A 17,551-nucleotide genomic window follows, 5' to 3' on the forward strand; every position below is an offset into this window, starting at 1 on the left:
AAGTAGCATTTACAATACCAACAAAATGAAATAAAAATCCAGGCCACTGACGTAGGTGAAAAATCTTTATAAATCCACAGATGAGCGCTTTCGATTGATAACAAGACTTCTTCAGATGAAAGCACCAGTGCTACATACAACCATATATACTTGAAACAATTAACATCAATTAAGCTTTAAAAGAACATCATCATAAAATACACTGTCACGAGTGAATTAATATAAAATAATAAATACAAAATTCTTATACAAGTACGTATTATAATAACGTTAAAATAAAAATAAAGATGAGAATGAAAATAAGATATCTAAATTCAAACGCTCTCTGCTTTTGTCAGTAATACAGATTTTATACTTAAATACTCATTAAGGCCAGGTGGAAAGTTGGATTTTAACCTAAGCTGCCATCTAAGTTCCTTATTCAGCAAAGCATTCCTCAGGTCCCCCCCTCCCCTATGTTGGTATTCCTTAATTAAATCAATAATACCAAACTTAAAACCACCAAAAGAAGGACATAATGAGCTGTGCTTAAAAAGAGCACTAGTCTCTTTGTGTGTCCTAATGTCGTACAGATGTTCGTAAATACGCTCTTTAAATGATCTTTCTGTTTTTCCTATGTAGAATGCACTACAATTCGTGCATAGAGCCATATAGACCAACATCTTTGTTTTACAATTTCCTTTGCAGAATCTAACTATACTATTCAAACCATTGTTCAACTTTATTCTTTGTTCACAAAAAATGAAAGAACAGACACTACAACTGCCACAAGGGGCAGTAGCTCTGTACTGTATAACCTCTCTGTCTGTCTGTTCAAACATTCTTTTAAAATTCCTTCCAATTTTGTAAGTGAACAAAGGTTGTTCCCCCACTATGTTGTGTAAATCCTTATCAATTTTAAATAAATTCCAGTTTACTCTGTTTGTGTAAATAAATCTAAAAACATGTATTGTGTAACGCAAGCTCCATGAAATTTTTTTCTGTCTTCATCCTTGTCATTTACACTACCCAAAGAATGTCCAAGCAACGCCTTGTATTTAATACCCCAACTTTGTAAACCTCATGCAGGATATCTTTGATCATATCAATGGGGTACCCTCTTTCCACAAATTTGTTACCTAAAAATATGAATTCCCCCATTAGGTCATTGTGGTCGGAGGTCATCCTTGCAATTCTCACTGCTTGACCTTTAATGAGACTTCTCTTTTGTGTTATAGGATGGTAACTACTGTAGTGTAGATAGCTGTTACACCAAGTATCCTTCCTATAGATGTTAGATTTAAATCCATTGGTAGTTTTAGTAATTGTAACACCCTCATCTGTGGATTTATAAAGATTTTTCACCTACATCAGTGGCCTGGATTTTTATTTAATTTTGTTGGTTTTGAGTTTAATTTTATTTTTGTTGTAGCATTTACAATAACCACACCAAAACCAAAAAGCACGAAAAAAAAACAACAAAAAGGCCAATGTCCCAATATGAAACAGTGCAGATTTATTAAAATCCTTAGTGCTTCAGCTCAAAAAGCCTTCCTAAGTACCATTTGCCTGTAACGGTAGTGGCAATTAGTAGAGCTAGGACTCAAGTGGACACTAGTTAGAATAACACCTAAAGCAGCATTATTCCAAATCTGTAGTAAATACTGCACTTCTATTTCTATTTTATGTGATGCAATTAAACTACATTACTCAGCATCCCATAAAATGGCAGGCAGGTTATTAGAGCCATATATGAAACACTTCTTTCTGTATATCATATTTTTAATTATGACTAGACTTCATATATAGTGAAAAAATTTTGAACTCTTCACCCTTCCAACATGCCCTTCAGCAGATATACTTATAGTATTTATGCTTTATATTTAAAACAAAGGGACAGTCACTGATAGAAATGGATTAGAGTCATGCATGTGACTGGGAATTTAATGGGACTTCACACTGGGTGTTGGTGGAGGATCACAGCCATATTGCACTGACTGACCAACCTTTAGTACAGCAGGTTAAGAGGTATAACAATTTGTTGTTTTAATACAAATTCTACTTAATAACAGACAAGAAATCTCCCAGTACTGACATAAATTAAATGGAAGCAACAATAAGTAGAACAAAAATAAAACACAGAAATAATAAACGGAAAAAAGAACACTAAAAGGAATTAATATTCAAAAAGCATTTTGTAGGGGGTAAGACCCCTTCACTCCCATATAGGGGTCTCCACCCTTACACCACCCCACCTCATTCTTTAACTTGCTAACTTCCTACATGCACAACCATGCTGAAAGGGCAAACATCCTAAAAGGAGGAATGTAATACACATAGCAGTGGCATTACATGAATTCATACAATTAGTCATTTTCTGAAACCCTCTTTATCCTTGCCACATTTGAGGAGGGGATAGCATGTACCCAACAATTTGAAATGCAAAACATATTCATTTCACTACCCCAGCACAGTTGTAGTTGTTTTCAACTATGCTGTATGTCACAGTTAGTGCATCAATGTTACTGGCAATGAAGTTGTGGACTTCAAATAAATTATACCATCCATGATAATATATACTAAAAGATATTAACACAAACAATCTTGAAAAACTAATGAAGGGAGTGACATTAAGTACCTCAGGAAAATGCATATAATCCGCATGGGTAGCATCTTTTAATAAACCAGATATACAAGAATAAGCTAATACAATATGAAGATATTATATGGATAATCCAGATGGATGTGAGAAAGCATTATTTCACAGAAAGGATAAAAAAAATCAGAAGAGCTTCCTGAAAAGCAGTGTGGTAAAAAATGTCAATGGAGTTGAATAAGACACTGGGCTAATACAAGATATTTACAAGGCTGAGAAGATAACGGCTGATAAATATCTGCAGCTTATCCAATAGGTCAGGAAATGGACAGCCTAAGTTTAGCAAGTGATCCTTACTTGCAATTGAAATTTGTGTCTGTATAATCCTACTCAAAGGTGAGCCAGTCAACATTTGTGGACATGGAAAAGCATACATTCTCCAAATCAATATGTATTATGGGACAGGTTTACTACAACACAAAACAATAAACATATGAATTCTTTAGCATCTTATCTTTTAAACAGCAGCTTCAAAGGATGACAAGAACACTTGGGTACAAATAAATCAGTGAACACGATGCAACACTTAAACAAAATGCCATGGGGTATGCTCACCTGTGTTTCACAAAATGCTTTCTTACAATATGTTTTGCCATTATGTGATGAAAATTAACTCAAAGATTGTAAAAGCAATGACATGCTTACATAGAAATTACATCTTCAAACTCTGCCATCCTCCTCCTCATACCTCTCAACTTTCCAGATTGTTGCAGAATGTCCAGATTTTTGCCTCATATTTTGGTCTGTCCTCATAAAATTTGTGGTTTTCTGCCAAATCACTAGCATAATCTGAGGACTGAAGGCTGAAGTCACTAAATAATGACATACATTTGAGTTTCAGACCTCAAATCCTTCAGAAAATGTATGTTAACACAAACCCTGTTACTCTAGCAACTTTCTAAGTTTATAAGAGCAATATTTAAAATCTGCCCCTATTTTTGGGCCTTTGTACCCCCCCCCATTTTGTCAGGCTTTGTCCAGATTTATTGCACTGAGAGGCTAAGAGGTATGTTGCTGCTATCCCTGTCCATAGCTTCAGAACTTAAGATAGTAACACACTTTTCCCAATGGAGGCCTACATCATGCTGTATGCCTCACCTTGTTTATAGAAAGAATAAATGTAACCACATAAAAGTATCAGTAAGTCTTTACATTATATCACAGACACACACACACACACATATATATATATATATATATATATATATATATATATATATATATATATATATATATATATACACACACACACACACACACATATATAGTATATATATAAAATATACAAATAAATAAAGTAATGTATTCACAACAACCACTATGAGTACCTCCAGGTACAGACAGTCAAGACATTGGAAACTTCTACATGCCACCTTCATGTTGAAAACCAGTGGAAGTATTTTTTTTTTTTTGTATGGTTTGTCAACCACTGATTTGTTGTACTTAAAATTATCACTGCTTTATGGCCACCTGGTTATGCTGTTATCTGAATGTGTCAGATTTCTGTAGTGAATGTGGTATCATGATTTATATGAGGTCATATGACTCAGAAAAAAGGGAATATAAAGCTGCCAGTTCATCTCTTTCCTTTTCTCAGTCTGTGTAATCTCACAAGTAGACTATTTGGAGAGATGGGGGCAGCAAAACCCTCACACAGGGGGTTGCAGGGAGGCACATGCCCCCCCAAAAATGATGTTTTCCTAATGTGTGTGAAATGTTTTATGTTGCAAGTTGCTGGAATTGCATTATTGCATGATGCATATGTTTTGTGTGCAATGAACATCCTGTTTAATTCATCATTATACACCAAACACCAGCTGTCTAAAAATTAAAAGTGAGGTGGCCCCAATATCACAGGCAATTTTGGCAATGTGCTTTAGATGCAAGCAGTTGAGATACACAGGGTAGATGAAGGCAAAACTACTACCTTCCTAAGCATGTGTCTTACTTATGGATCTCTGCATAGCTTTAGGTTTAGAATTTTACAAGTTGTTATACCCAATAAGAATGGTGGAGATTTAGTAAATAGAACAGAGATGGCCAAATATAAATGGTTCAACTACTTCAGGGCAGACTGTTTACCAGGGCTTAATAGCAGTAATAGCCTTGAACCTGTTCTTAAACATAAGCATGATAAAATGATAGGCTGCTTTGTCACTCTTATGTATGTATATGTTGTTTTTGCCACTGTTATGTATGTATATGTTGTTTTTTTAAGATGGGGCAGTTTAAACCTTCTTTGGTTACTTAACTGATGGCCATTAATGATGTGAAATGATAACCAAAAGTAAGGCACTGGAAGGTTCACCAGAATAAAATCCACTGTTTTATTGATCGCACAAAGCATAAAGCAAATTTATGCTTTTTTTATTGTGTGCGATCAATAAAACAGTGGATTTTATTCTGGTGAACCTTCCAGTGCTTTACTTTTGGTTATCAGTTTGCTTTTGACACTTTTTTCCACTTTCTTTGTTTATTTTTAATGATGTGAAATGACTGGCTGTGTTGTATATATAATATGAGTCTTTGTTGCACTTTTTATGTTATTTTACACTGAAGAAGTGTTTTACTCGAAAGCTCTTTGTTTTAATAAATGATGTTTCCATGTTTTGAACGGTGGACTTCTGGTTTTGTGCTTTGCATTTTTACTTTGAAGTCCTTCAGCTACTTGGGAGGTTGATTTGGAATTTATATCTGAAATAATAAGCAGAGTTTTCAGCTAAAGAAGAATATAATGAGAACTTGTCTTTTCAGGAACTTTTGGAAAAGCTTATGGAACTATTTTACCAAATTTTCATGTTGCCTTTTGGTAACATAAGTTCATAGATTACTACTAAGCTAACTGCCCTTGTGAACCATTTTAAGCCTAGCTAATTATCCCTTATGAGACTCAAACCCTGCACCTTCTGTTTGTAAGGCAAACACCTTAACCATTAGGACACCCTCCCAACCCAATGAGACAGACATGTTGCAATACTCCAGGCTAGGCAGTAAAGGGCAAACCACTGTTATTTTATGTCAGACAGCAGTCATCTACAATACTTCAGGGAGTCTTAAGATTTATTTTTAGCCTCTCAATACTGTGAAGTTAAACAGCATAGTATTATAACATCCTCAATATCACCCATCAGGTCGATGGGGTATCTCTTCCCCTGCACATCAGAGATAGATGAAAGTGACAAATGTCAAAACTGTAACAGTATTAGAAACTATCATGCTCTTCTGAAAGAGTGGTAACTACTTTTTAATACAACATTACTTGCTCACACCAGGCATTTCCTAGTAACTTGCCTCTAGGAGCTAGCAGAAGAGAGAGCCTAATAACTACAGCCAATTAGTGGAGTATTTCACAAAAGACTGTCCTTTTTAGCCCTAATGTTCATCATAAGTTTCTACATTTTTAAGTACTAGATTGTCACGTCACTAACCCATAAAAATGACAAGTGGTTATCTATAAACAACTCCTCTAACACACACACACACACACACACACACACACACACACACACGTTGCATAATCAGGCAGACAATTTTAACTTAAATGGATTTTGTTTTCCCAACCACTCATACACATATGTGTTACGCATCTAGAAATGTCCCAATTGCTAAATCACGGAAATCACTCTTTTGCCAAAATAAAAAAACAGATCTGTGCTTTTACACAGTTTCAGTAGGAAAACTGCAACTGCAACGCAAAGTTACCCTTGAGTCTATGATCTTTGACTTTCTTGGACATAAGTCAACTTATAACTACCATTTTAAATGCTTTTACTATGCTTTGTTTAAAAAAGTCCAATTACTAGAAATTAAAAATATGTCACACAGTCAACGAAAAGGAATCACAAATAGCATGTCATTAGTAAAAGGGGCATGCTTTAATGAGAGAACTGTTAATAAATAATCTAAGAAAAGAAAAACTCTTTGAGTAATAGAATGCCTCTGAGAACTGATTTCTGTTTGGATTTGAATATATTATGTGAACATACTCAAAAGAGCCGAGTAGAAAGGTTGAGGCACAAGAAAAGCTGGCAGGGAATGGGAAATAAACAAAGATATGTTTGTACACCAGTATTTGAAAACAACCCATGTGTGCCATGCAGTGCATTTTTTCCAGTCATGGTTACAGGGAGCCAAAGCTTCATGTCAGAAAACTAAAGAGCTGGCTAATCTGAATTAAAAAAAGGACAAATTATGTCCAGTGATGAAACAGTGTTACAGAATGCTGTTGACTTGGCCTGCCACTGAACCAAGGCAAAAGTTCTGCAGGCTGCCTTGAAAAGAATAGACATCCCGAAGCACATTTCTCCTAAGGGTGAGAAAACATGCTACTTTGATCAATACAAAAAAAGTTCTGATAGTGACTAGCAGATGTGTGCTATAAATGTGGAGCACTGAACTCATCACTGACTTTTTAACACATCTATGTGCAAACAGTGATGAAATGCTGGACTAGAGAGTCTAGAGACGTGGAAACAATCTATCAGGCTAGTGAATATCAGTTGTTTTGTATACTACATTCTACAAGTTACACCCCATCCCAATGTTGTGGAACATGGGTATATAACAAAAATGAAGACAACTTCACCTAAGCAGGACTTTGTGAAGATGACTACAGTGAAATCATATACTCCAACAACACTATATCATTAAGCACAAGAACTCAGTACAAACACCAATGTGTGCACACCTTTTGCCAGGATTGTAGCCTCAACATTTGTAGAAAGGACATGGCAGCTCTTGGAGTTATGATCAACTTATGCAGAATTCTGACCAAATTGCACAAGGCAAGCTACAGAATCAAATCAAAAGTTGATGTCCTCATTTTGATTACTCAGTCAGTAGTAAAACAAGAGTATACAAACCACATGGACCACTTCTAAGTATCCTAACATCCTCTTTTCTAAAACAGGGCAGTCTAAATGATACCATTCTTTGAAGGTCTGAGAAAGGAAAGTATAATGCCATGGTTGTCTCATACATATGATGAGACAGAACTATGAGAATTTGTTTTCTGTTGATATGGCGGACCTTGTACAACAATGCAGCAGTGCAACAACACTGGTAACCAGAGACTGTAGTTACTAGGAGGGGTAGTAGCTTTCCTTAGTAAAGATCTGACCTTCCTTTCAGATTAGCTAGACACCTTTCAACTGCATATTTATTATAATTAATTTAATTTCATGGGTCCATATTAGAACACCGAACATTCAAAATTTAGAGTGTTCTAATATCGACCCGTTTTCAGCGAACACTGTAAATATCGAAGAAACAGAAAACTGAATTTTTTCCCAGGGAAAGAATTTGGTTGTCCATTTCTGTTGCTTTGGTATTTTCAGCACTGTGGTGGAAAGTTACAGGTCGGGTTCAGGTAAGTGTGCGATTGTGTGGACGTGAGGGTTAGGGTAGGGTAGGTGAGTTAGGGTTAGGGCGCGGGTGATGTGACTGTGCAATAGTGATGGACCTTAGGGTTAGGGTTTGGGTTAAGGTATGTGGATAGTTAGTGGTGTATGTATAGTTTAGTGTAGGGTTAGGTGTAAGAGTTTAGGTGTATGTGTGTGGATTGCTGTTTGTTTGGTGTGCTTGTGTTGTGTGTATGTGTTTTGGAACAGCAAATTTTTTCCCTAGGAAACAATTTGCTGTTCTGAATGTTCGAGGTTTTAAATTTTCGATTCATAGGGTTCGATATTAGAACACTCGAAATTTTGAATGTTCGGTGTTCTAATATAGATCCAATTTCATGCCATTTGGCACAAGAATAAGACTATGTAAAATCTCCGCCTTTAAGGATACAGTTATACAGCAAGAGTCAATTGCTGAGAAATGTCTTCTTACAAATATATATGGCTGTTTCTCCAAACATCCTTGTGGACAGTGGAAATGTCTTGCTTAAACACATCACTACAACAATAACATTGGAGGGACTCAATGTGTCCTATTTGTGTTATGCAGTCACACACACCAACTTCTCCAAGGGAAGAGCAAAGACCCACTCAGTCCATGCCTTAATGTTTATATTTATTTGCCCTAATGACAGGGTGGAAGTGGATAAAGAGAGAGTAAACAATGCTCAGTTGAAATGTGGATTGTCACTCATCAGTGTAGCTTTATCCTAAAATAATGGTGCACCATGAACTTTTCTAAAATGGAGAGCCCTAGCACACCAATAAAAAACAGGAAGAAAGTATCCTGTACCAACAATGCATAATGTCATTGTTATTTTACTGACAATGACCTTGTAGCTACTGTTGCATGTACTTATGTATTGCACATATCACTGTTCTTATTTTGGGCTTTACGGTCTGGGTAATGACTGAAAAGGGTTCAGAAGGAGCAAACCATCTACTGAGTAATCAGGAAATTATAAAAAATAAATAAATAAATAAATACATTTCTCTTCCCACATCATAGCATATCTTGTAAATCTGGAAAGATAAAAGTAAATGAAGTAGGCGTAGGTTCATAGATCAGTACTAGGCTAACTGCACTTGTGGGTCATTTTAAGCCTAGCTAATTAGCCCATGTGAGAATCAAATCCTGCATCTGTGTCTGTAAGGTAAACACCTTAACCATTATGCCAACCTCTTAAAAAAGTATGAATCAAACCATGTACCTTGTATTTGTTAAGATAAACACCTTAACCATTATAACAACCCACATTTTACTGGACACATCTTTAACCAGAGTAATATAACTAATGTCCATCTGCAATGGTCAACCCCCTCCCTGCTTCTTCCACAACATACACCCTTAATATGCTACAAAAACTGGTAAATAAAGCAGGAAGATTCTTAATCCTTTCCACAGAACAGAAACCATTTTGGCACCTCTGAAAAAGATAAACAGTCGGTGCCCAGTAAAATAACGATCTTGCTTTCTGTTACCCTCTGTAATATTTACTATGCCAATGTGCAACTACATCTCAGGAAAGAACACCATCAACTTTTAGTCGGCTAAGCTGGTGCACCCAGTCCCACACCAAGAACACGCCTGCACAGATGATAGGACTGTCTGTCCTTGCATTCCATAGTTGGAATTCCCTTCCATGCAGCCTAAACTTTGGCAGCAACTTAACTGCCTTCAAAATACCCTTCATCAAATATCTTACGGGCACAACCTGACAGAAATGCAGAAGGCATCAATCCCAATTCCAAAAATCAGCTAACATCAGTCCAATATTTACTTAAATTTCATTCATGGTAGCATGAATCATTATTGTCCTATAAAGCATGTTTGCCATTACAATGCAGTAACTTACATTAATAATGATCTTTGCTTATACTGTCTTTTATAAACTGTTATTTGTTATTCTATTTAGCACTAACACAATTTACTGTGACATTCAAGATAATTGTTACTATGTGCACCTGTTATCTGCTTCAGCTGTTTCTCTCTGTAACAAATTGATGCCATATGGCTGGTTTCTGTCTGAAAATGATTAGCCTTTAATCAGTACACTTACACAATAAATGTATTAAGCCTCAAGTACACAAAAAAATGACTTAGCAATACCTTGCAAAGGAAACAAACTACAAGATTTTGTTTATGGTTAGAATAAATTAGTGTGTTAAGACATTACAGTACTAAATCATAATATAGTCCAAGACCAGTCCCCAGTTTTCCAGGGATGATAAAACAGTACTGCAATATCTTTAGTATTCAGCATGTACAGTTTCACTGAACAGTAATGCTGTGGATGTAAATCGGGGATAAATTAATATCACCCATGAACTAGAGGTGCAATCCAGTATACACTCTGTAAATTGTGGTGTATAGATTAATTTCTTGAGGGATGCAATATTTTGAGCAACTGAAAGACACACATGCCCAATCTCTAAACACATACATGAAACAAAAAGTGACCCAGTAATAAAACAAATGTTTCTACAGTGATTTATTATTGTTACACTGCCAGTCTACTAAGAAAATGTTTACTATATCTGTTCCATCTTTAGTTTCATATTCAAGATAAAAATGGCAGTTATTCTGGGAAGGGGCAACATCATGGGAGTTTGATGCATCTATTTCTAGCAACATCTCTTAGTACATACCAAACAGCACTCTAGATGGGGCAAGCAATAAATCCATAGAAGCGGCAACAACAGATAAACACGTTTTTTAAGTATTTTTCTATATGAACACATGGCATAACAAAACAGCCCATTTGTAAAGGAAAGCCTGGAAGAGTCATTTCAAAGAAGAAAAGGGCAGTGCAGTTGTGAAGCTTATGGAGAGGAGTCCTGGGATTTCATTATAACATCTGACTAGTGGTATAAGAAGTGATGGGTAATGCTTCCAACTATGAAATCTGGGTACTGGGGAAGGCTTCATTAGATTAGTCATTTGTTAAACAAAGAGGACAAAAAGCAATGAACGTCTTTGTCATATAACACTAGTTTCAGATTATTTTACAGCTAATATGAGGCATTCTGTGAATATGCTGACGCTATTATTGTCACACACTTTGATGACAAGCTTTACAAAAATGCAGCAGATAGCAAAAGGTGTGGGAGTGTTTACAATGTAAGTCCTAAATAAGGGATCATAATAGCAAAAGGCAAATGTTAAAAGACAGCTGTTGTATTCGGTCACCCATTATACATTATTTTATCCCATCAAAGGATAATATAGATACTATAAAGTTTATCAGTGCCTAATCAGAAATACCCAACACCCAAGGAATCTAAATAAATATGCAAGACAAAGATAGTGTGCTATTAATCTTACAAAAATGCACAAATTGATGCACTCATCTCCATCTCTGCAATTACCTAATGTACTAAGTGAAGCAATGCCAGAACCTTGGCTACAAAAGCTGGCACTAGATATAGAGACCATTCTATCACTCTAGATTACATGAGCTAAAATCATCATGACCAAGTGTCCCTCTGTATGCTAGCCCAGAAGCTTCACCTTCTTTTTCATAGATGGGAGATTTGGCCGCAGCAATTTTCCCCGAGAATATGACGAGGAGAAAAAGTGCAATATAAATGATGAAGCCTAGCACACACACAATGACATAAAACAAAACTATCTGAATTAGCCCATGCCTTCATTAAAGTTTGTTTAAAAGATGAGAATGTAGCTGTCCGAATTTATTTCAAAGTGAACACGCGCGCGCGCGCGCCCACACACACACACACACACTACACATTTGAATACGCACGGTCTAGCCCTGGGTTCAGTTCTCCAATTTTCCACTTACGTAAGTGAGGCTGAGCAATTTATCATTTCTGAAAATAGGCCAGTGGAAAAATAATCATCATTTAACCTTACTTACCCACTGCTTCTACGCACATCAGATAGTCGTGAGTTTGGTGTCTAAGGCTATTATACGCTAGCTTAGTAATGTTATGTTTTTTTTTTTCTTTCAGTGCATTTAAGTAATGTTTACACGCTGTTAATAAAGATAAAACTGTCATATCTGTACCGTTCCCAGAAGCACATCAGGAACCTTTTTACTTAAGATAGCGAAATTCGTCCTTTTTTAACATGCACTGCAATTCTTTATTTCCGAAATACATATACTGATCTTTGCAACCAACGGCTTTCCCCCAAAAGCTAGAAGGACATACGACCAGCATAGAAAAAGTTTGTCTCTCCGAATGTACCAAGAGCCCTTAAGGGCTACTAAGCATTTAAGTAAGTTGCCCTACTACAATAGCAAGGCTGCATAAGCTACTCACATAAAAGCAACTGGCTGCTTGCTTAGCCATGCTAGCTGCAAAGTTGTGACAATGCCATTGAGGCTGCTAGGGTACTTCCACGCGCATCCCGTCCTTGTCCACTCCTCACGTGAGTTGCACCCCGACCCTAACTAATCAAGCATCCCATCTTCTAAATGGAAAAATCACGGCTCACGAATGATAATGCAAGAACTAAAACGATAAACAATATATACCAAAACAAAATACAGTGGGGGAGGGGGTACTTACCTGATGCTTGTGATTCCAATCAGTGTTTCTGTTTTTCGCAGTTAATAACTCAGTTGTCACCCCAAGCCTAGGGCAGCACTGTAGAGAAAGACTGACAGGGTGCTGGTGTTGTAAGGAATCTTTTAAGTCTCTCCAACTTGTTTAAAAAGCTTTAAAGAGCAGTGGTAGGGCTTTTTCCGTCAATAAGGCAGGACCGACTCCGCATGGTGATCCCCTGTCAAATGAAATGTTTCTAAAAATATAATATAGAAGATAACGGTCTATACACCACACTGCTATTTAAAATTGCTTATCTTGCATAGAATAATTGAGTCCTTCTCCCTTACAATTTCACTTCCATTGCAAGTGCAGATATTGTTTTATCCTTCCTCTAAACTCTTTCTACTCCAGTCATCGAAATGATTGGAACAAGGCTGGGTGAACGATAAAAAGAAAGGTAATAGTCAAGCAATGCGAATTTAAGGTCATGATGATGCCGTGTCCTTTGGCTACGGTGATCCTGCTCTTGCAGCCCCTCCAGCTATCGTTTCTCCACGCGCAAGAGGTTTGCAAGCCTGAGATGCAGACAGCAGCAGCAGCAGCAGCAAACCACTAATCTGGGAAGCATACATCTCAAGTGACGTCACCCTATTAGCAGAGATGATGGAGGGGGGGGGGGTTGTTGGAGGATGTCAGAGCTGCACCGTTATACACAGCTGGCACGTTTTATTCTAAGGTACGTACGCTGGACCCGGAAGCAAAGCGAGCTGCATCACGAGCTTTTCTCATCCAGCAAGCAAAGCACCTGCCTCCCATGATGTGTTTATGTGTTACTTTGCAGTTTTGATAAAGGGGATCCCCTTATGGATATTAACAAGTGGAACCAGACTCAGACAAAAAGGTCAGGTCGATTTAACCTTCTTCTGTACAACTATCATGGCTTCAGCTGTTTGGGACTCTTCCACCTGTGTCAGGCTCCAAAACAATTCTGACAGTCTTTCCCACTCCCCCAGCAGGTGACTTCAAGTTAAACACTGTAAGAAAAAAAAATATTTTATATATTGAGTTGCCATAGCCGAACGGATATGCAGTAAATGGGTAGGATGTGACTCAATAGTGTGGATGAAGAATAAGAAACACGGAAGCTCAAATTCTTTGAAAAGTAATAACATTTAATGCATCGGGGGGATATAAAACTGAAGGGATATAATACAGTATGATTCCAAACACGGAGTTTGCGGAAGTTATCTCAGAATATCTAAAGCAAACAACGAAGGAAAGTAGCACCGTGTGGGTAAGGCTAGAGCGTTACATGATTGGAATGACAGATCACCAATTCATATTAGGAAGTTGTATTTTCTCTGTAAACACTAGGGTTGCCACCTTTCCAAATGCCCAGTGTGGGAATTTTTTTGTAGAAGCTTCAGATTTTGCAGGACAAAGCATACCCACGACCAGTGCAGAGGATAAAACTTCACTTTTTGTCAAAAAAAAAAAGCCGCATGCTTGTAGCATTTGAGGTTAGGTGTTTCAGATACAAAATAACTGTTTTATGCAACTATTAAAGAAAACATGGGAAATATTTAAAGTCTTAAAATCTCAGGACATTTACAATTTTTTTAGTTTTTTTTACAGGACACAACTGCCCAAAGAGGGACAGGTGGGTAACCCTAGTAAACACAGGTGGGAAGATTCTTTCCAAAGTAAAGTAGCTCTGGAAACATTTCCTGAAGAACATGGAAATGGACAGAGGGTGGTATATTCTTTTCACCTGCACTGTAAAAGTGGAAAGGATGTACTATCCTATGGGGGGGGGGGGGGGGGGATTGGAAGGGAACAGGAGGACACATTATGGGAAAAAAATAGGATGCACAGGTCAGGAAAGGATGAAGTAGTGCTTTTTTTCACAGATAGAATAGTGGTGTGTGGAACAGACTTTCTGCAGAAGGTGTGAGAGAAATATTCTCAGAATCCAGTAACTTACTGAGCAAATTCTTATGAAAGATGGAAAAGCTGAGCTGCTTATAAAGACACCTAGTGTTTCTTTAGTTGGTAGAGAAATGGCAGACTAACTGGCGCAGGCAGACATTATTTATCAACAAAGTTTCTTTGTGGGAAATAATGTAAATTGCTATAAGTATAATTTAGTCCGTGAAAATATGGGTTTCTTAGTCAGTGCCAACTTCACCCCACTTTCACCCCCTAAATGGCCCATCTCAATACCGGAAGATTGCCAAATTCAATAATAAATAACACACACACAGGTACAAAATAACTCTCTAAAAGCCAAGATACAGCATGGGACCAGATGACATCCCATCCTGTGTACACATGAACTACAATATGACTGGCACCACCTCACCCTAGTGTCATGTTTGTTCATAGCCTCACCTCAGGTTTCAGTTTCCACTGGAGTGGCCCCAGAGCTATAGTTCCCCCAATCCAGGGGGGGGGGATCCTGAAATCCTCCTGCAAAACTCCATGACCATCAGCCCTGAGCCTTATCTGCAAGGCATGCCATGATACATGAACTTATAAACAAAAGAATTGGCAACCTTTCAAACACTCTTGGTTTGGGTTTGTTTTGGGTTTGGGATCTCTCTCTTTCTGATTGACTTCTTTTGAATTGATCTCTTGAATCAGTCTCCAGAGCCATGGTGGAGGAGTAAGGTGGCTTACACCTTGCCCACCCTTTGACCAACCATCCATCCCCACTCTGGAATCCTAGATAATCTTAGATAAACTTACTAAGTTGGGTATTAATCCCTGTGTCACCAAATGGCTGCTTAATGGCTTACTGGACACTGTAGTGGTGGAAATGTCCAAACCCCATCCAGCTCCAGCACAAGTGTGGAGTACCTCAGGGGTTCAGTCCAGGGTTTGGGGCGCTCTTATCTCTACTTCTGAAGTACAAAGTACAGGTTAACACTAACAAAAACAAAGTTTGCAGATGACTGCAAACTGCAGCTTGAATCCCCAAATGAAATGATGTGATGACTCTACAACTCTACAAAAGAAACAAATGCTTGGTGCCAGAGCCATGGGCTCAGCTCAATGCCAATGTAATGTATGTGTTGTTATCCTTGGGGAAAAAAAACACTCATATCCATGAAGTATATAGGTGGTGGTACACCAACAACAGAAGTGTGATAAGAGGACTTAGGACACAGGTGGACAGTGGTCTCACCTTCGATAACATCATCAATACAACAGTCAAAATCCTTCTGTGGCACACCTCATCTCATCAGGAGCTTTTCATCCAGAAAAAAGGAGGTCATTCACTGTACTCATCCTCATCCTCATTATTATATTATAAGAATACAATGCCCATTTGGTATGTACCTCAAAGACATCTCTGCAACTGGAAAGGCCTCCCTAAATATCTCCCACTAAAAGAATTCACAGGCTAAAGCAGATGCCCTATGCTGACCTTAAAAACTCAGCTATATCTGCTATCTACTGTCATCATCGCTTCTTAAATCCATCTCTCATATACACAAGCCCAGGTCTCAAAACCAGTTGACAAAAATCCCTCACAAAAAGATCTCCCAAACCCTCAGAGCTACACGCTCCAGGGAACATAACCAAAAAATCACAATAAACAAAACATGTTGAGGTTCCTGACCCCACACCTTGAGGAGGACCCATGAGAATATGGGAATTGTGAAATTCAAGTGTCCTTCCTCTTTTGAAGGAACCAAGAGGAACCTTGAGGATCCTGGAGGGAAAAGGGAAAATTTCACAGGGAGCATCCCAACAGCCTCAGAGATATGGGGAAGAAAAATATTAGCTTAATGAATGGCTAGGCTTGTAATTGTTAGTAGGCTTATGAGCCCTAAAGGCCCCAACCTAGAACCAGTTAGCACCCCAGAATATATGATGTATGAACCAAAATTATTGAAATGGTGAAATAAATAATACAAACAAGTTTAGAGTACAGAGATAATGAGTCAGTATATTTGAAATATATATGAGTTTTTTATGTAACTGAATTACTTCATAAGGTAATTTGCTGTTGTTTATCTGATGTATAATAAAAAAATCCTTGGTGCTCTTTTATGCTACTGTTTTGCATCTAAAGTACTAAAACAATATCAGCTGTTTAAAGTTCTCTGATAGGTGGAGTAAAGATGCAAGAACACTTAATAATTGTGGAATTAATATGCAGAATAGAAATGTTGACCCTCTGCTGCTCATTGCTTGTGATGTTTTTGGTCTAGCATGCCTCATTAATCAAGGATTCTGTGAGATGTATTTTGAAGAGCACTGATCTCTGAAAGTCTTTTTCTGTGAAGAAAACAAAGGAGACTAATTATTTTGTACCTCAAGGAGTAAGCCAGTCCACTCCTTGATTTAGATATTCAGCATTAAATCCCCCAGGTCTCTGAATACGTTCAGCTTTAAATCCCCTCAGTTCTCAAAAAATGGTCTTACTCTGTAGGGCTCTTGGAATGAAAGGGCTAATGTCAGCAACATTATTTTATTTTATTTCATCCAATCAGACTGCAACAACCCAGATTCCTTTCATACAGGCAAAGTGAGAGTATATGGAAATTCAATGGCTTGTTACAAATCACATGATTTGCAAATGAGGGCCTATTACATTTGAACCTAGATTATCAGCTTTGTAGCCCAGCACCTTAGACTGTTTATTATTCATTTTTCCATTTACTTTGTAGACTATTTAATGTTTAAAGTAAGGCTGAAATGCATTTCACTGAGGAGTAGCTAAAGTAAACCCAGAGTAAGTGAAAGCACTGTTATCAAGCAAAACCTGCTTCCTCTCCTGGCATAAGTACTGCATGCTAGTGAGCACAATACATTAAGATATCATTAGGCTGCTGTTAGTTTTCACCTAGGGTACACAGTACTGCTTACAGCAAGATATTTAGTACTGACATGTCCATGAAATCTGCAATGGGGAAATGTGTTATTCCATAACATACAGTGACCATATGGTTGATTAACAAAGTTAACAGAGTGCAGAGGTTACACCCTTCTGCAC

The 17,551-nt window shown here is 37.6% G+C and overlaps 1 protein-coding gene across 1 annotated transcript in view; it reads right to left on the reverse strand.

Annotated features, from left to right (window-relative positions):
• The window catches only part of LOC122804222 (deubiquitinase DESI2-like), a 1,210,954-nt gene extending 1,197,810 nt beyond the window's left edge, over positions 1-13,144 (reverse strand). The window contains exon 1 of the mRNA XM_044073967.1: positions 12,568-13,144. The gene's annotated coding sequence lies outside the window, so the exon portion shown is untranslated. The remainder of the gene's footprint in view (positions 1-12,567) is intronic.
• Positions 13,145-17,551: the final 4,407 nt, after the last annotated feature.

This window comes from Protopterus annectens, chromosome 6.part0, assembly GCF_019279795.1.
Source record: "Protopterus annectens isolate FY-2018-M chromosome 6.part0, PAN1.0, whole genome shotgun sequence".
Lineage (NCBI taxonomy): Eukaryota > Metazoa > Chordata > Ceratodontiformes > Protopteridae > Protopterus > Protopterus annectens.